Below are 20995 nucleotides of genomic sequence, written 5' to 3'. Positions count from 1 at the left end.
AATAAAATGTAGAGAAAATAAAGGAAGAAACAATGATACAAAGCACTCAGTATAGGGTTTGATACCTGGCAAATCCTCTGAAAACGTGAGTCCTTTTCTCCTTACTGCTTTCTGCAGGAATTTCCATGTCTGGAACGAGTGCTGGATGATCCGGAAAGATCTCCCTCCAGGATACAACGGGTGGCAGGTTCTGGACCCCACTCCCCAGCAAACCAGCAGTGGTGAGAGCAGACCATTGTGGAAGGGTCTGGGCTCTGTGGGGACGCCGGTCAGGGTGACTGACCCCATGAGCAGGAGGCCAGAAAGGAACGATGCCTTTCCCACTTCATCCGCTTTCCAAAGTCGTAGCAGAGACAACTTCGGGTCAGGGGTCTAACTTTGCCTTTGACAGTTGGGTGAGCTGATGAGTCACTGGACCTCTCAGTTGTTTCCTCACCTGTAAAGTAGGGAAGATGAAGGTGATGACTGCTGCTTCCCAGGGTGGCTGTGAGCATCAGATGAATTAATGGGAACTGGAGAGCACCCCATGGATGAGGGTCATTAATGCCACTGCCCCTCCCCATCCCATCTCCCTACCTCTACCTCCCATGGCCAGGACCCGCTGGCCCTGGTCCATATGTCAGCAGCCAAGTTAATGGTCCACAACTCCTGTTCCCTGAACAAGGTTGTTCCACTGTGGCCCTGCCTCTGTAAAGGCCATCAGGGAAGGGAAGGTCCACCTGCCCTACAACACCCCATTTGTGTATGCTGAGGTGAACGCCGATGAAGTCGTTTGGCTGTTGGGGGATGGCCAGGCCCAGGAACTCCTGGCCCATATCATCAGTTCCATCAGGAAGGAAATCAGCACCAAGATGGTAGGGTCAGACCAGAGCCAGAACATCACCAGCTCCTACAAGTACCCAGAAGGTGCTTGGGGCCCCAGTTTTTCAGGGAAGGGGGGCAGCTATAACCTCCTTTGTGTTGCCTCCCAAAGGACATGAGGATGGCTCTCACGTTGAAACCATCACCACCTAACCACTGCCTCCGCAAAAGATGACAAAAGACACCATCCAGTGCTTAAAATCAGGAACTCATTTAACCCAAATTTTTGGCAACTCTGAGGCAAGGAAATATCCCTGGGCTATATGTGACTGAACTGAGCACCAAGAGATGAAGGGACTGTGATAGAGCAAGGGTTTGAGCCCAGCTCCAAGCAACACCAATCCCCTCGTTCCAGCCATGATGCTGTATTGTCTCCTTAGGCAGCTATTCTTTGTGGCTGAGGCTTCGGGAGGGGACCTGGGAGTTGCTGGGTGCCTTGTTTCCAGCAAGAAGTTCATTGGTTCTCCTGACCCCTCCCCACTGATGTCTTTCCTGGCTCTCCTTTCTGTCAGGATCCCGTGAGGAGCGATCTGTGTTCATGAAGGCCTCCTGGAAAATGCTGGGCCCTTGGAAGGCCTCTTCACCCTTCCTGGACCTGCTGGGGTCTGGGGGCTTTGAGGATCAGCTGGCACAGCTGCAGCTTTACCTGACCAGAAAGGCTGAGTGGGGCCAGGACCTGCTGCCGAAGCTTAATGCCGGGAGTCTGGCAGATAGAGCCCAACCCCAGGGGCCCATCCGCCTGGTGGTGCATTTTTGTGCACAGACCCTGCTGCACGACGGTGGCACCTGGGAGCCCCTCTGGAGACAAATAGTGCACTTGACCCTGGACTTCGGGGAGGGTGAGTATGAGGCAGGCCTGGAAAGGCACATACAGGGAGGGAAGCTTGGGGCCGTGAACAAGGCACCCCCACACACACACGCACGCACACACACGCATGCACGCGCATGCACGCACAGCACACACGCACACACACACACGTTGGGCAGTGAAGCTGCTGTTGGCAGGAGATTGAATGTCAGGTACTGTACCTCTGATGCCATCCCACCAGGTGAAACACAGCAGTGACCTCGGGGGGTCAGGGGCGCAGGGTAAGCACCATCTGTCTCTCTCTCTTACACACACACACAAACACTTTCACACATGCACATAGACTCACACTCATATTCTCTCTCAAACACAAACTATTATTTCCTCTCTCACACATACACATTTTCACTCTCTCTTTCCGAGACCCATTCCTGGACTCAAGATGTAGTTTGTCTGTGCTTAGAGACACAGTGGCTGCTCTTGCTACCCTACAACAATTATAGAAACAAACTGATGGATGAAAAGCTGATCTGTGTGTCTGGCATTGCCAAGGTGGAGGAGACAGGGAGGTCCATGCTGGTCCTAAAAGATATCTCCCTGGGGCCTCCCCACTTATCTACTGAGGTAAGGCATCTGGACAGAGATGGGGCCCAGGGGCCCTCTGACTCACCCAATTCAGGGGCTGGGGCACAGCAGCTAACAAGGCACAGTCCCTGCCTTGGACACCAAACAGGTGATTAAAGTGCAGTATGGTGTGGTCCCTTACACTCTGTGCAAATGGAAGGCTTCCCAGAGGAGGTGACATTTTACAGAAGATGCACAGGAAGACACTCTAGAGAAATGAGATGGAGTTGAAGGCATTTTAAGTAAGGAAGTAGCTTTGCAGAGGCAAAGAGACAAGAAAGGTGGTATCTGGGAGATAGAATAGAGAAGACAGGTTTGAGAGAGACTCAGGCCAAATTCCTTGTCACCTGATAAGACAGGGGTGACAAGGAAGAAGGAAACAAATGAAAGGTGAGCCTCACATTTCACGTTCAGAGGCTTGAGTGGCTGGCAAGGCAATTGCATGAGGAACGGAATACAGGTGAAGGAAGGGTAAATGGGGGAGGGCAGGGATGATCTCCATGTCCTATAACCAGGGTTTTTCTTCCTCTGAAGGCTCCTTTCCCCACTTTCCCCTCCTACCTGAAGGCCTTGCCCACTGCCTAATCCCCACCTGACTGTGCACCTGGTGGATCTGTGAACAGCACCCTCCACCCCCACCAGAAAGAGATGTGAGTGGCTCCACATCATAAGCCGTCTGGCCACCTGACAGCTTTCACCTGGACATGCTGTGAGGTCATCAGGCCAAGTGATGCCAGGCAGCCTCCATTAGGGGGGAGGGGGTAACAGTGTGCAGAATCACAAGAGCAGACACAAGCCTGGGGCTGAGGTGAGGGCCCTGCCCATTACACAAAGCCCTGGTTACAACAGGATCCAATGCAAACACATCAAGTGCCAAGTAGGCTATTAATTGGTCCCCATTGCTAAGGAACCCCGGGATGATTTGTGTGACCATGCTGGATGCCAAAGCTATTTTGACCTTGTTCAACTTTGGCACACTCACTAGAGTACAAAGGACTTGTTTCTTTTCTTTGAATTCCAGAGAAGTCAGGATGTGTTCTTCCTTCTCCTCGATTCTCTGGTTGAGCCAGAACGTGCCCCCAGTATGATCTGGGTGGTCAGGTCATTTCAGTTCAACACTCGTTTACCAAATATCCATCATTTGGCTGGTACTGTGCTAGGCACTGGGGCTCTAGAAGTGAGTAGGATGGATCCCTGCCTCCCACTCACAAGTCAAGGCCATGCTGCCCTATGACACAGACCTCACATGTGATGCACTGAATACACCTGGAGAAACTCAGGGTCTGCTAATGTATATGAAGACAGAGCAGCATGGGAGGAAGATCCTGACTGGGGTCTAGGACACCTGGGTCAGGTCCTTCTCTGCCATTAACATATCCTGCAACTTGGGCCTCAGAATGACATCACGAGTGGCACATGGATGGCACACATGACACCACTTCCTTATCCCATGCCTGTGTCAGACACTACTAATCAATCATGACCCTCTCACTGGCTCTGGATTGTCCTCAGGATCCTTTTTAACACACCATTCCTATCAGCCACAACTAACGGATTGGAGCTGGCACTTAAGTTGAAATCTAATTGCCATCCTGAGCTAGATGACGGGGAGGGAAATAGATTTCACTTGGTGCCAATTCCCAGTTGGTGGTGGCTTCCAGTAGTACTGTGAGCTCCTAAGGCAGGCCAGTGTATGTGTTAACCGTGAATACTGTGGGCTCATGTTCTCGCCCCTGCAGCGTCTTCGTGCTAAGTGAGCAGTCCCTGGTGGTCATCAGAGGGATGGGGAAGTGAGGTAGCTGAACTGAGTGCGGACATGAGGCCAGTTGCCCATGATATCCCCGTCTTCTCTCCACACAGGTGCCCGAGAGGGCCGAGGTGGGCAAGGCCCTGAGAGTCCACATCACGCTCACCAATACCCTCTCGGTGGCTCTGAGTCACTGCACAATGGTTCTGGAGGGCAGTGGCCTCATCAATGGGCAGATAACAAATGAGTAAGTACCATGGCTATCCACCTGCCTCATGCTGGTTTTAGATAAGGGGATGCCTCGTGGGGTCATAGGATGGTCATAGTCTCCTGGATGCTGCCTCCTTTCCCCCACCTTCCCACCTCCTTGGGGAAGGTTGAGCTCAGTGGTGTTGAGGGTGCGGGGGTGTGGGATGTGCTACCAACGAAGAGAGGAAACCAGATCACCCACCCAAGCAGTTACTCAAGGCTCTAAAAGGCCCTTTTTGACTTTCAGTCTTGGAACTCTGGTGGCCAGACACACCATCCAAATTCAACTGGACCTCTACCCCCATCAAAGCCGGACCCCACCAGCTGCAAGTCCTCATCAGCAGCAACAGATCAAGGAGATCAAGGGCTACAAGTACATCTTCGTTGCTGCAGGAAGGGCTTCTTGAGCCTCACACCCACCTCCTCAGGCCTTCCCAGTCATCCAGCCACTCCCCTGCCCCCCTCCTGACACCCTCTGGGGCCCCCGTATCCCTCCAGGCCCATTTTGCTCTCTTCTCCTCCTGAGGGTGTGGTGTTATCTTTGCTCCTTCTCTGTCCTCTTCCCCCCCTGCCTGGGGGTGAAGGAAGTGCTGTTAGAAGCACTGTGCATCTCGGGAAGAGACAATAAAAATGCTTTATCTATCATCAGTGTTCCTTTTTGTGTGCTAACAAGCTACTTATTGCTACTGGCTGGTCCTCTCAGCCTGACTGCCACCTGTGTGGCTGGGCCCTCCCTGCTCTTCCTGTCTTCTCTCTCCTCCTGCAAGATCTGCAGCCACAAAATAAGTGCAACGTGATCCCCTCTAAACCACCCTCTCTGGAATCCTAGATCCCAGGTCTCTCCATTTAAATTGTCTTAGTGAGCCCGCAAGCAGAGGCTGGAGGGAGGTCTGGGGAGGGCGGCCCAGACATGCTGGGAGGACACTGTGGCCTGCGGGGACCGGCCAGAAGCTGCTGCCGGCCTGAGAGCCTGGGGACAGTGGGGCAGGGCCCACTCACAGGGGTAGCGGGCTGCCCCCCAAAACAGGCCCCCACTTTCCCTGACCCCATCTCCCCTTCTTGCTCCCTCACCAACTCCCTCTCCTCAACCTGACCTCCTCAGCCTCTCTTCCTTCATTGTGTGTGTTTTTGTTATTTTAAGAACAGGGAGCCACTCTTTTGTATTTTCTTCCTGTGATTCTCTAGATCATTTGTGCTCTTCTTAGATAATTTGGAAAGTACAGAAAAGTGAAAAGAAACAAAAGAAAAATCACCGATAGCTTCCCCATCCCAGAAGAAATCTCTGCTAACATTTGACACTTACCTTTCTGGTCTTTTCCCCCCTTTCACTGTGTTTTTGAAAGTTATCATTACATGGCTATCATCAAAAAGACAAGAGATAACGAGTTTTGGTGAGGGTGTGGAGGAAAGGGAAACCGTGTGCACTGTCGGTGGGAGTGTAAATTGGTGCAGCCACCGGGGAAAACAGCATGGAGGCTCCTCAAAAAATTAAAAATAGAACTACCATATGATCCAGTAATTCAACTGTTGGGCATATAACCAAAGGAAATAAAATCACTATCTCGAAGAGATATCTGCACCTCTGTGACACTAGCCAAGATGTGGAAACAACCCGTGTCTGTCAACAGATGAATGGATAAAGAAGATGTGGTGTATACAATGGAATATTAGGCAGCCGTGAGAAAGAAGGAAATCCTGCCATTTGCTACAGTATGGATGGACCTTGAGGGCATTATGCTAAGTGAGAGGTGATTCAGATAGAGAAAGACAAATACTGTATGATACCGCTTATACATGGAATCTAAAAAAACTGAACTTGTAGAAACCGAGAGTAAAATGTTGGTTACCAGGGGCTGGAGGCAGGGGATTGGGGAGTGTAAGGCCAACTGGCCCGAGGCAGTGGAACACAATCAGATTCACAGGTTGCATCAGACCGAAACTCTCCGGACCACCCAGTTCCAGAAACTGACCTGGAGACTTTCCGGACCACCCAGTTCCAGGAACTGACCTGGGGACTTTGCACCTGGCCCAGCCTTCCCGCCTTTCGAGGGGCGGGACTAACGGTCCCCCAGGATACCCGAAAAGACCACCAAATAAGGAATACCCTGCGCCCTCCCAGATTCACCACACCCCTTTCCCTTCTTCCCCTATAAAATCTTGCCCAACCCTCGCCCGGGTGCGACTTCTCTGGCCCCTTTCTCTCAGACCAGTGAACCTCGCCGGGGAGCGCTCCCTAATAAAGCTCACTTGAAGCTCTCCTCTGTTTCGCGGTGCCGTTTGTTAAGATCCGACCTTACATTTGGTGCCGAAACCCGGGAGGGGTACAAAGCCCCGCGGGTTACCGCGCGGGCCGCTCCTCCCCTCCCCCAGGAGACAACCAGGGAACCTCTCCGATCCGGCAGAAAACGGGGTAAGTCCCCCTCCCTTGTTCCCTCCGACCCCCAGAGTCCCTGCCCACCGGACTCCCTGTCCCTAATCGCGGCCGCGTCAGGGACTCCTCCGTCCTCTCTCCGGGCCTCGGGCAACTGTGGAGACGTCCCAATTGCCTGACCGCTCTCCGACCCGCCGGGCCTCGGGTGATTGTGGAGACGTCCCAATCGCCTGACCGCCCTCCGACCTGCCGTGAATTGGAGACTGAGACCAGGGACGCCTCTCTCCCTCTCCATTCACTCAGGGACAGACTGGGGGTCATGAGAACCTCACAATCGAAACCAGATCCTAAGACGCCCCTGGGGTGTCTCCTAGCCAAGATCTCCGTTGCCGATGGCTTATTTTCTATTCCACTGTGACCTGGCCACAATATCCTCTAGACAATTAATCCTGAAGGTACTTTCGATTTTAACATCCTCCGTGATCTAGATAATTACTGCCGCAGGACGGGCAAATGGTCCGAGGTACCCTATGTTCAGGCCTTCTGGTATTTACGCTCCCGCCCTTCCTTCTACATCTCCTACATCCAAGCCCCTAATTTCCTTTGACGATGACCCCTCTCCACTAGCCGACCCACCCGAATCTCTCGCCTCTCCCCCCTCCAGAACTCCTCTCCAACCTCCACCCTACCCTGAAGCGGTCCCTCCTCCTCCCGAACCCGCTCCGGCCCATCCAACCGCTCCCCCGCCTCCCTCAACGGTTTCTCCTCCCACGCCCCTTGCTTCGCCAATTAGTGCACGTACACGCTCTCACGACTCCCAAGATCCAAATCTCCTCTGCCCTCTGAGGGAGGTAGCAGGAGCGGAAGGATTAGTTAGAGTTAATGTTCCCTTTTCCCTCCAAGATCTCTCTCAAATAGAAAAGCGATTAGGCTCCTTTTATGCCGACTCTTCCCACTACATCAAAAAATTTCGCTACTCTCTCAAGCTTACGATCTAACCTGGCACGATATCTTTGTGATCCTATCTTCTACTCTGACCCCTGACGAGACGGAAAGAATTCGAACTGCTGGCCGAAACCATGCAGATCAGGTTCACCTTACCGACAACTCCATGCCTGTCGGAGCGACTGCCGTACCTGGCACCGATGCAGACTGGACTTATCAGGATGGCCAAGATGGCCGTCGTAAGCGCGACCTCATGATCCAATGCCTCCTGGCTGGCATGCAGGCTGCCGCTCATAAGGTAGTCAATTTTGAGAAACGAAAAGAGATAACCCAAGAACCTAACGAAAATCCAGCTATCTTTCTCAATCGCCTTACAGAGGCTTTAACTCTATACACCCGGCTGGATCCCGACACCCCGGCAGGGGCAGCGGTCCTAGCCACCCATTTTATCACCCAATCAGCCCCGGACTGATTTCCGAAAGAAATTAAAACGGGCAGAAGACGGCCCTCAAACCCCTATTCGAGATCTGGTAAAGATGGCCTTTAAAGTCTTCAATGGCCGTGAGGATTTGGCAGAATCCAGCCGACAGGCTCGGATGCACCAGAAGGTTGCCCTCCAAACCCAAGCTCTTGTAGCCGCCCTAAGGCCGGCCATCTCCCATGGATCACAGCATCCACGGGGTCCGCAAAGGGCAACCCCGCCGGGGGCCTGCTTCAAATGCGGAAAAGAAGGCCACTGGGCTCGCCAATGTCCCAATCCCCGACCTCCTTCTAAGCCCTGTCCCAGCTGCGGGCTAACGGCCACTGGAAGAGTGACTGCCCTACGACTGGCCCTCCCTCAGCGTCTCCATGCGGGGGGCAGGCCGACCCAACGGCATTACCATTCGAACTGCTGGGATTGGCTGACGACTAACGACACCCGGACTCGAAGACCCCCATCACCCTCGCCGAGTCCAGGGTAACGCTACAGGTAGCGGGTAAGTCCATCTCATTTCTGGTGGACACGGGGCTACCTATTCGGTCCTGCCTACTTATTCCGGGCCAGTTTCTCCTTCCCAGATCTCGGCCATGGGTATTGATGGCAAACCATCCTTCCCAGTCCAGACCGGTCCACTCCCATGTCATATCGAAGGACTCCCTTTTACTCATTCCTTCTTAGTCATACCATTCTGCCCAGTTCCCTTGCTAGGCCGAGATGTCCTTTTCCACTTAGGGGCCTCCCTCCAGCTGGTTAGACTTGACCCTAAGGTCCCCTCCTCCCAACTCCTGCTTCCTCTTCTCGGCCTGTCTCTAGAACCCTCCCCCTCCTATCCCCCTCTTCCAATCACACCGAACCCAATCAATCCCCAAGTCTGGACATACTTTCCAATCAGTACATTCTTTTTAATAGCTACAATCACTCCACTGTTTGGATGCACCAAATGTTTCTCATTAGTCCCCTACTTATGGGCATTTTGGCTGTTTCTAGTGTTTGTTTAGACAGACAAAGCTACAGAGAGTGTCCCAGCACCACATGTCCGATAATTCCCATCCTCTAAATCTGCCTGGGGGCAGGGGTAGTTCCACAGGCATGCAGACACAGTGTGGGCAGAAGGAAGGGCGAGCCAGGAGGAGAGAGCAGGAAGAAGGGCAGGGAGGGATGAGAGTAGGGAGTGGGTCTGGTGGGCTTTGGGGGCAGAGGCGAGACTCAACCAAGCCTTACTTCTGACTTAAAGGATGCTGAGTAATATTCCATTGTATATATGTGCCACATCTTCTTTATCCATTCATCCGATGATGGACACTTAAGTTGTTTCCATCTCTGGGCCTATTGTAAATAGAGCTGCAATGAACATTTTGGTACATGACTCTTTTTGAATTACGGTTTTCTCAGGGTATATGCCCAGTAGTGGGATTGCTGGGTCATATGGTAGTTCTATTTGTAGTTTTTTAAGGAACCTCCATACTGTTCTCCATAGTGGCTGTACCAATTCACATTCCCAGCAGCAGTGCAAGAGTGTTCCCTTTTCTCCACACCCTCTCCAGCATTTATTGTTTCTAGATTTTTTGATGATGGCCGTTCTGACTGGTGTGAGATGGAATATTACTCAGCCATAAAAAGAAACAAAATTGAGCTATTTGTAATGAGGTGGATAGACCTAGAGTCTGTCATACAGAGTGAAGTAAGTCAGAAAGAGAAAGACAAATACCGTATGCTAACACATATATATGGAATTTAAGAAAAAAAATGTTATAAAGAACCTAGGGGTAAGACAGGAATAAAGACACAGACCTACTAGAGAATGGACTTGAGGATATGGGGAGGGGGAAGGGTAAGCTGTGACAAAGCGAGAGAGAGGCATGGACATATATACACTACCAAACATAAGGTAGATAGCTAATGGGAAGCAGCTGCATAGCACAGGGAGCTCAGCTGGGTGCTTTGTGACCGCCTGGAGGGGTGGGATATAGGGAGGGTGGGAGGGAGGGAGACGCAAGAGGGAAGAGATATGGGAACATATGTATATGTATAACTGATTCACTTTGTTATAAAGCAGAAACTAACACACCATTGTAAAGCAATTATACTCCAATAAAGATGTAAAAAAAAAAAAGGACGCCCCCGTTTCCCTTCCTCCCTCTCCCTCTCCCCCAACCTTATCCCCAGGGGGCCTGCTGTGTCGTGCCAGAACCCAGAACCCTCAACATCTCTCACCACCTCTCACTGCCCTGTCGCTGAACGGCTCAGAACTCTTACCTATCAGCCCGGTGAAGAGGCACTGCCACTGAATCAAGGAGGACAGCTGTCTGTCTGTCTCTCTGTTCTCCCAGTCTCTGTGTCTCTCTTATACACACACACACACACGCATATCTCCCGGCCTCCAAGACTAGGGGTTTCAGACTTGTACTGAGGGCCCCCCTGAGCTGTGGGGAGGAGAGTGATGCCTGTGAGGCCTTCTCTTTTCAGTCTTGTGCCCCACCCAGGTCCCAGGGAGAACCTACAGGGGCTAGGGATTGGTAGGGGCTGAAATCAGGATCAGTGGCTCCCCCATCACCACGGCCAAGATATTGGCTGGGGAGCCCCACACACCCTGTCTCAGGCCACTGCTGCTCCCCACTATGGAGACGGATGTGCGTGCTCTCAACCATGAACCTGCAGCTCTCACCACACTGGTCCAAAACCTGATAAAATGCATGTCAGCCAGGAGTCCTTCTCCACCAGCAACGCCCCCCCTCAGACTGTCTGAGGCTGCCTTTGAGGAAGGGGGGAGGGTACCATCACCTGAGGCTCAGGCAGGGCTTCCAGACAGTTCCAGGACACTGCAATGAGGACATCTGCCCCCATGGCCTTTTGTTTGTTCATTCTTAACTTTAAAGAGAAAATTCTTTTTATATCATAAAAGAGACATGTTCATTCCAGAAAATCTAGAGAACACCAATAGGCAAAAAGAAAAAAAATACTGCTAACATCTTTCAGAATAGGGTTCAAAATCCTCTGTTCATACACACATGTTTACAACAAAAGTCAATTCGTGCCCTACACATTATGTAACCTATTCAAGCTTAATATATCAAACGTAGATTTCTGTCTAAATATACAATTTTGCACCCATATATTAATAGTGTACAGAATTCTGTGATGGAGATGATCATTTAACTAGTCCCTAAGAACAGGGCCTTTAGGTTGTTTCCAACTTTTCAGTGTTATAAACAGCACTCAGATGAGCAGCTTAAGTATCTAAATCTTTGTGCACTTTCTAAATACTTTGCTTAGAATAAATTCCTACAGAAGGAATGCTGAGGTCAATGCCAACCCCTAGGTTCCAGTTTTCTCATTTCCAACCAGGACTAGTTGAGTGTAGCAGAAAGGGAAGGGAACATGGACTCACATGGGCTCTGTTCAAATTTCACTCTACATATGTGTGGTTTGGGCAAGTTACTTATCACTCTGAGCCTGTTTCCTCAACCTTGAAATGGGGCTAGGAGGTAAATGTACTCTGTAAACCAAGAAATTCCACCAAAGGTAACTTTTACTTCTACCCCATGTTCCTTTTGAGCCTGTTGCTGGTGTTGATGGAGGGTAGGGGATGGGCCTCCCCAAGACACCTCACTCATGCCCTTCTTGGAGTCACCGGGTTCTCTCCCCAGAGCTCAGTTTCCATGGCCCTGGGCCTTCTGGGGGTGGGAATGGAACAGGAAGGGTGGCATGACTTTTCTGCTTTGTGTCCTCCCACTTTGATTCCCAGGAGACGCTGTCTACTTGGACGGTGAACCCCAGAGGCAGGAGTATGTCATGAATGATTACGGCTTCCTATCAAAGGAACAAGAACTGGATCTGTCCCTGCCCCTGGAACTATGGACAGGTGAGTCTCAGCCCTGTTCATGGCCCATCCGGGCCCTGGGCTCCTAGGGAGAGGGGAGGAGGACCAGATGGGAGGGTGCCCTTCATGCAAGCTTCACCCAGAACTGCTGACAAGTGGGGACTAAATGGCACCAGGAAGCTGTGAGACATGACCCCACAACTTCCTGGGAGCTAGGGGAGCAGCCATAGAAAGTTGGAAGGTGTTCTTTGCTGATCACGTCTGATTAGGACAACAGGATTTAAGGGGGAAGGACAGCTGAAGGCACCCACTCAGGAATTCCACTAAGTAAGAGGGTGAAGATGAAGGGACAACAGTGACAACAGCCATGATGGCGGCTGGTTTTTTGTTTGTTAACTGTGTTTCCAGCGGGGGCCCAGCTGCCACGCTTACTTAATCCTCACAACACCAGGCGACAGTTCCTAGGGTCAGTTCTGTCACACTGAGGAAAACTTGTGCCCGGAACATCTCATCCAGAAGCACGGCTGATAAGCAGCAGTGCGTCTCCCTCCCCGTTACTATTTGCTCTTTGGTTATTTGCTTTTGAAAAAAAAAATATATATATATATATATTTATTTATTTGGCTGCACAGGGTCTTAGTTGGAGCACACAGGATCTTTAGTTGCAGCATGTGAACTCTAAGTTGCGGCATGTGGGATCTAGTTCCCTGACCACGGATCAAATCCGGCCCCCTGCATTGGGAGCGTGGAGTCTTAGCCAATGGACCACAAGGGATGTCCCTAGTTATTTGCTTTGATTACGTATCTTTTTATTATAAAAGTAACACAGGGATTTGCCTGGTGGTGGCCCACATTCCAAAGTGTATGAAGAACCCAGCAGCAACCACCTCACAGAAGAGGGCCCACAACACAAAAAGGTGAGGAACCCAACATGAACACCCTCAAACCAGAGGGCCCACAACACGAAGGGTATGAGGAACCAAGCAGGAAGCACCTCACACCACAAGGCCGACATCACAAAGGGGATGAGCAACAAAGCAGGAACCACTTCACACCACAGGGCACACATCACAAAGGGGATGAATAACCCAGCAGGATCCACAACACACCAAAGGGCCCACATCATAAAAAGGTGAGGAACCCAACAGGAACCAACTAAAAATACAGGGCCCACATCACAAATGGGATGGAAACCCAGCAGGATCCACCTCACACCAGAGGGCCCACATCACAAACGGTATGAGGAACCCAGCAGGCAGCACCTCACAGAATGCGGCCCACATCACAGAAGGTTTAGGAGCCCAATAGGAAACACTTCACACGAGAGTGCCCACATCAGAAAGAGGATGGAAACCGAGCAGGAACCACCTGTCACCAAAGGGTCCACATAACAAATGGGATGAGGAAACCAGCCGGAACCACCTCACACCAGAGGGCCCAGATCACAAAGGGGATGGAAACACAGCAGGATCCACCTCACACAAGAGGGCCCAAATCACAGCAAGGTGAGGTACCCAACAGCAACCACCTCAAACCAAAGGGCCCACATCACAAAGGGGATGAGAAACCCAGCAGGAAGCACCTCACAACAGAGTGCCCACATCACAAAGGGTATGAGGAACCCAGCAGGCAGCACCTCACAGAATGCGGCCCACATCACAAAAAGGTGAGGAACCGAACAGGAACCCCGTCAAACCAGAGGGCCCACATCACAAAAGGGATGAGCAACAAAGCAGGAACCACTTCACACCAGAGGGCCAACATCACAAATGGTATGTGGAACCCAGCAGGAACCACCTCACACACCAGAGGGCCCACATCACAAAGGGGATGATTAACCCAGCAGGATCCACCTCACACCAAAGGGCACACATCACAAAGGGGATGAGGGACCCAGCAGGAACCACCTCACACCAAAGGCCCCACATAATAAAACGGTGAGGAACCCAACAGGAACCACCTCAAACCAGAGGGCCCACATCACAAAGGGGATGGGAACCCAGTAGGAACTACCGCTCACCAAAGGGCCCACATCACAAAGGATATGAGGAACCCAGCAGGAAGCACCTCACGCTAGAGCGCCCACATCACAAAGGGGAAGAGCAACAAAGCAGGAACCACTTCACACCAGAGGGCCCACATCACAAAGGGTATGAGGAACCCAGCAGGTAGCACCTCACAGAATGCGGCCCACATCACAAAAAGGTGAGGAACCGAACAGGAACCCCGTCAAACCAGAGGGCCCACATCACAAAAGGGATGAGCAACAAAGCAGGAACCACTTCACACCAGAGGGCCCACATCACAAAGAGGAAGGGAATCCAGCATGAACCACCTCACACCAAAGGGCCCATATCACAAACGGGATGAGGAGCCCAGCAGGATCCACCTTACACCAAAGGGCCCACATCACTAAGGGGATGAGGAACTCAGCAGGAACCACCTCAAACCAGAGCGCACACATCACATAGGGGATGAGCAACAAAGCATGAACCACTTCACACCAGAGGGCCAACATCACAAAGGGGAAGGGAATCCAGCAGGAACCACCGGACACCAAAGTGCCCACATCACAAAGGGGATGAGGAACCCAGCAGGAACCACTTCACACCAAAGGCCCCACATAATAAAACGGTGAGAAACCCAACAGGAACCACCTCAAACCAGAGGGCCCACATCACAAAGGGGAGGAGCAACAAAGCAGGAACAACTTCACACCAGAGGGCACACATCACAAACAGTATGAGGAACCCAGCAGGAACCACCTCACATAAGGAGGCCGATATCACAGAAAGGTTAGCAACCCAATAGGAAACACCTCACACGAGAGTGCCCACGTCACAAAGAGGATGGAAACCCAGCAGGAACCACCTGTCACCAAAGGGTCCACATTACAAATGGGATGAGGAAACCAGCAGGAGCCACCTCACACCAGAGGACCCACATCACAAAGGGGATGGAAACACAGCGGGATGCACCTCACACAAGAGGTGAGGTACCCAACAGCAACCACCTCACACCAGAGTGACCACATCACAAAGGGGATGAGGAACCCAGCAGGAACCACCTCACACAAGGAGGTCCATATCACAGAAAGGTTAGGAACCGAATAGGAAACACCTCACACGAGAGTGCCCACATCACAAAGAGGATGGAAACGATGTCAACGATGTCAAACGATGGATCGATGTCACACCGAAGGGCCCACATCATAAAAAGGTGAGGAACCCAACAGGAACCACCTCAAACCAGAGGGCCCACATCTCAAAGGGGATGAGAACCCAGCATGAACCACAAAGGGTATGAGGAACCCAGCAGGAACCACACCAGGAAGCAAGCTAAGATTCAGGCTAAGATTCCATGCTTCCACTGCAGGTGGCATGGGTTCCATCTCTTGTCAGGGAAATAAGACCCCCACATGCCATGAGGCACAGGCAAAAAAATTTAAAAAGTAATACATATTATTTTCCCTTATAGGTTATTACAAAATATTGAGTGTAGTTCCCTGTGCTATGTAGTAGGTCCTTGTTGCTTACCTATTTTATATATAGCAGTGTGTATATATTAATCCCAAGCTCCTGATTTATAACCTATAAGGGAAAAGAATCTGAAAAAGGATATATATATATATATATATATATATATATATAACTGAATCACTGTGCTATACATCTGAAATTAACATAACATTGTAAACCAACTATACTACAATAAAAAAATAAAATTGGTATAAAATTTTTAAGAAGTAATACATAATTGCTTTAAAAACTTTATAGAGAAACATTACAAAAATAGGTGCCTAGAATATGAAGGTCTTTCTAAGCACTGTCACTAGCAAAATGTATGTTCCTCTACATTTTGTTTTCTGTGCATATTCTAAAACATGCGATTTTATTTGTAAAAATTGCATCGTATTAATTGCAATGCTCTGCAACTCCTGCGTTACTGAAAGCCTGCCTCTCGCTGAAAGCTCAGCCGACAGCAGGAAGCCCAGTGCCAGGCCAGGGAAAGGATTCTTAAGGCTGAGCCCCAGCACAGAAACACTCTCGGGGTAGCAGGGGAGAGGGCCAGCTCTGGCTGCTCAGAAGGGGTGTTGGCTGGAAAATCCTGAGCGGGGGGCTTGTAGAGCTTGTATCAGTTTAATATGGGTCCCTCTCCTGGACTTGCCCAAATAGAACTCCAACACATGTAGCATCAGGCCTAGCCTCGGCCCCTGGGGTGGCTATAGTCAAGATGAGACATGGCAGCCTCAACTGGTCCCAACTGACATCCCCAGCTCCTCATGCACCATGGGCAGATGCGGATCCTGGAAGTGAGGAGTTGATGCCTTCTGAGCCCTGGGTTCTTCTCTCTCTCTCTCTCTCTCTCTTCTTCAGTGAACATATATTGAATGCCTGCTCAGTGCTAGGCAAGGCACTGGGTGCCAGAAGCATGAAAATGAATGAAACACTGTCCCTGAGCCCACAGTAAAGTGGGGACTTGGTCACATAAGCAGGTCGCTTATTACACAGTGGGGTATGTAAAGACTGAGCGTCAGGCAGAGGGTGTTCTGGGAGCCTGGAGGAAGAGCACTCGGCTGGGCATGGGGGTGCCAGGGAAGCTTCCTGGGAGAGGGTGTGCTTGAACTGAGTTAGCCAAGTGAAGGAGGGGGAAAATATCCCAGTCAGAGGGAAGCGTGGGCAAAGACACAAAGGTGAGAAAGGGTCTGGCCTGCTACAGGGGTTACAAGGAATCTGGTGTTGCTGGAGCAAAAAACAGTGAGGCGGCAGGGGGTTACTGAGACATGAGGCTGGAGAGGTAGAAGGGGGCCAGATCAGATAGGGTCTTATGCACCTTGTAGAGGAGGTTACAGCTTTGATCCTGTAGGCCACAGGAGCCGTTGAACATTTTAAGGCAGAAAAGTGAGCCAATCAAACTGTCCCCTGGGGATAATGGACCAGAGAAGCCTCCAAATCCTGATTATTGCCCAGTGTACCATGGGAATAAATGGAACACTGTCATTTACTCTCATTCAACAAAGATGCACAGAGTCACTGCTATGTGCTGGGCACTGTGCCAGGTCTGGGGGTAGAGTTGTGAGAACAACTGGAGAGAAACACGCATACAGTCAGGCAGGCAGGACAGACCTTGGCTACCGCATTGTAACAGAGTCTGATGAGTAAGAGACGAGGCCAGGGCCGTGGAGAAAAACCTGGCTCAAGGAAAGCCTCAGAGGAAGTGGCGTTCATGACAAGCCTGAAGGATACGGAGTCAGCCTGCCTTCGCTAAAAATTTTCCATAACTCACATGCTATTGGTCAATCCAAAGCCCCACTGGATCACAGGTGCCGTGGCAAGTTGGGGCCATCACCTCAGCACTAGCTGCCAGTGATGAGCTGGGTCAGCAGGTGCGGGTGGAAGATGAGGCAACATGGCTTTAGCAAGAACATCCCAGGAGCTCCATGAGTGTGGGATTAAAGGGGAGAAGAGGGAGAAACAGATGTTTCAGCCAGTCAGACTCATTGGGAAAAACTACAGGAATTTAACAGGCAGGACCTACAAACTGGGTGAGTTGTGACCCCAGAGCTTTGAGACCCTGTACCTGCCCCAGAGGCAGGGCAGTCCATAGCTGTGCTGCTGGACAGTTTCCTTCCAAATGGGCTTGTATTCCACAAACGCACTCCATTGGACAGCTGGGAGGGGTGGGTCATGCATTTCTTTTCATCTCACGTGTGCCAAGTCTGGGCACCTTGCCTCTCTGCATCTCCTCTCGCAGTTGGAAAAGAATATCATAGACATCTGCCTGGAGCTGCTAGACAAGAGCCTGAACTTCCAGATTGACCCAGCCACAGACTAGGCCCTGCGGGGCAGCCCCGTCCACGTCAGCAGAGTGGTGTGTGCCATGGGGAGGCTGGGTCTCTTTCTGCCCACCCAGGGCATGTCCAGGGAGGGCGGAAGCTGTGCAGGGGAGCCCTGCCCACTCACGGTTGCCCCTGCAGTGAGGGAATGAAGAGTCGAGAGGCAGAGGCCCTCCAGCAAAGCCATTTTTGATGAGACTGATGAAAGAATGTGGGTAACAGGTTTTCTCAGCTGAGCTCTGAAAGAGCTGGATGTGGGCCATCACCTTCATTAATTCCAAATTGCATTTTTTGGGAAAGACTAAGTGTAGCTCTGGTTTGGGAAATAGTCTCGTTGTTTCTAAATTTCTGCTCTTAAGAGCCAAGCTCTGGCTTTGCAGGGATGGGGCATGGAGGGGTTAAGAGGGTGGGTAGAAACAGAATAATAAACTAATTAACAGTGGTACACAAGTCAGAATAGCTGGCTTCCCACCCTCACCCCTTCCCCAGCAGGTAAAATGAGATCAAAGCCTCCTGCATCTCAGGCCCAGGGTCCTTGCAAAGGCAACCCACACCTCACATCTCGTTGAGGAAAAGGCTGCTTCTAATGCTTCTACATATGGCTTCTCTTCAGATCAACAGCAACGATGACCGTGGGGTGCTCAATGGAGACTGGAGCGAGAATTACTCAGACGACATCAACCCCGTGGAGTGGACGGGCAGCGTGGCCATCCTAAAGCAGTGGCATGCCACAGTCTGCCAGCCAGTGTGCTACGGGCAGTGCTGGGTCTTTGCCGCTGTCATGTGCACAGGTAGGGAGTGGAAAGGGCCCCATGGAAAGATAAAAAATACAATGGCTCATGTCGCAACCCTCTGAACCATTCTTGTCCCAGAAATCTCACACAGTTCCCACCAAGGGACATTTGCAAGGAAGCAAAACGTCTCATCAGTGACCTCAGGCTTCACATATCTGAGCTCATTTCAGAGGGTGGTTCTAAGGGGGAAACCACACACTTCTCAGAACCTGGCGCCCTTCCCTTCTTTCGAACTTGGACAAACTTAACAGAATCCTCTTAAGAGCCTGGCTGGGAATTGTCCAGGTCTAAGACAGGAATGAGGTGAGAGGCCAAGTAATTAGAAAACTTACAAACTGATTAGTGTCCTTTCTGAGCACAGAGAATGGGCTTGATGAAGATGCATACATGGGAGCGAAAGGTGTGTCTGAGCAGGGGTATGGGCCACGGGGCCAGAGCAAGATGGCAGACGAAGAACAATGACCTTGAATCTAGAGTTGTCACATGTTCAGAGGGCCTGGAGGCCTGATTCAGCCCAGGGAGTCAGGGGAAGGGGGACCAAGAGAGATCAGCTTCTCAGAGAGGGAGTGAATGCTACATTAGTAGAAGAAAAGCTTAAAAATTGGTACTGGGAAAGAGGGCAACTGGAAATTGGTTTGCTGGTGACAAGAGGAGCAAGCTGAAGGCAGGGGAGGAGGCTGTTGAGGGAGGGCACACCTGGAAATGAGTTATATACTGCAGGTAGCAAGAGGAGGCTTTCTGCTTCACTCAGGGCCACACTTGCTTCTGGTCCTCACCCTGCCCCCAGGCCTAGGCCGGCTCTCCGCCTCCTGGCAGGTGTATCTATGTACCTGCCTTGGGCCACCATCAGGAAGTTATTCTTGTTGGCTGGGCAAAGAGGTCAAGTATGGCTTTTTCTCACAAGACTCTCTAGTCTAATCCAGGGAAGCCAGATCTGCCCACAACTTGGTGTTTATTGAGGACTCAGGCCTTTTGTGTAGAAATTCCCTGTATGCAAAGGCTGGTGCAGTGTGCGTGTGTGTGCGCACGCGCGCTGGACCCATCTCCAGGCTCTCGCAGGAAGCCTGTGGAGCCCCAGGCTGCTAAAAAGCAGATGCCAGCCCCCTGTCCAAGGGCACCAGGAGGTTTCTGTCAGCACCCACACAGGATGACTTCATATGGGTTGGCGAGGGGGAGCTACTCCTCTGCAGCTGCACAGCCCCATCTGGAGTTGTATGCCTTGATTGCCCAGGGGTAGGAAACCAGGAATTCGACAGCTTTGATGCCCAGAGTCACAGACATTTGGGTGAACTGGGATGTCTGAGTCATCCAGGGATCAGGCGTAAGACTGAAGGCAGAGAATGGATCAATCCTGTATATGTTAGAGAGGGAGCCTTCCTGGGCCTGGAAGAGCCTAGAGTCTAATGGGCCAGGTGCGCATGTGTAGAAGGAGAGGGTCAGGGGTTTGGGTGTGGTTGTCTGGAACTGGTTGGTGAGAGATGGAGCCAGTGAATGGAGATTATGGTATGAGAGCAGGCCAATTAAAATGTTTATGAGAATCACGGCACTTTTAGTGACCTAGGAAGCAAAGGGTTGGGCAAAGTGGGTCAAACGTGGCCGGGTCCACCTGCAGCTGCATCAATACCAGCCTTCCCCAACAGGGCCACCATGTTTTACATTAATATATATGTCTATCAGTTTGGAAAACTCATTCATTCATCCAACAACACATACTGAGTCCTTATGCTACAGTTATATAACCAAGTTATATAGTTATATATAGTTATATAACCAAGTTATAATCTTGGTTATAAAGACGGGTAAGACCCAGCCTCAATCCTCCACTAAAAGTCAAGGATATAGTCAAACTCCTTAATCCAGTACAGTTGCCAAAGCATGTTGTTAAAAATTACTATTATTGTTATTCTTTAACAATCACAATAGCTGACACTGGGGACTTCCTTGGTGCCAGGCATTGTGCTAAAACCTTGACAGCCTAGAGTAATGGTGAAGCTTGGGTTCAAATACCAGCACTACCATTAATTGTCTGAGTAACCCTGGGCAAGTCATTTAACTTGTACCTCAGTCTCCTCAGACATATGATGGGGAAATTAATAGTACCTACCTCGTCGGGTTATTGAAAGGACTGAGTTCATACATGGAGAGTGCTTAGAATAATGCCTGGCTACAGTGAGAATTCAGTAAGTTCTAACCAGGATCACCTTGTTTGATTCCCCAGAAGAGCTTTAGAGGTAGGTTCTATCATTATCTCCATTTTACAGATGAGGAAATTGAGTGGCAGGGCTAGTCTCACATTGAGGTCTGGCTGGCTGTAACCACTAGACTATACTGCTGCATGAACGATGCTAGCAGCTGCCATTTAGCCAGCATCCCCTGCGCTTGGGTACTTTACAATGCTCACAACCATCTGCAAAGTAGGTATCATTAATTACAATTTACAGATGAGAAAACTGAGGCTT

General features: G+C 50.7%; 1 pseudogene across 1 annotated transcript in view; it reads left to right on the top strand.

Annotated features, from left to right (window-relative positions):
• The window catches only part of LOC309968832, a 49957-nt pseudogene that overhangs the window by 15933 nt on the left and 13029 nt on the right, over window positions 1-20995 (top strand). The window contains exons 8-19 of the transcript in view: window positions 118-237; window positions 665-906; window positions 1374-1700; window positions 2133-2293; window positions 4154-4287; window positions 4537-4687; window positions 6575-6699; window positions 7717-7903; window positions 8067-8166; window positions 11832-11948; window positions 17661-17789; window positions 18356-18533. The product of the transcript in view is annotated as an uncharacterized misc_RNA (transcript). The remainder of the gene's footprint in view (window positions 1-117; window positions 238-664; window positions 907-1373; window positions 1701-2132; window positions 2294-4153; window positions 4288-4536; window positions 4688-6574; window positions 6700-7716; window positions 7904-8066; window positions 8167-11831; window positions 11949-17660; window positions 17790-18355; window positions 18534-20995) is intronic.

Source organism: Leucopleurus acutus, assembly GCF_964270905.1.
Source record: "Leucopleurus acutus genome assembly, chromosome: 1".
In the NCBI taxonomy this organism is placed as follows: domain Eukaryota; kingdom Metazoa; phylum Chordata; class Mammalia; order Artiodactyla; family Delphinidae; genus Leucopleurus; species Leucopleurus acutus.
Note: the sequence above shows the minus strand (reverse complement) of the source record. Positions and strands in the feature narration are given on the sequence as shown.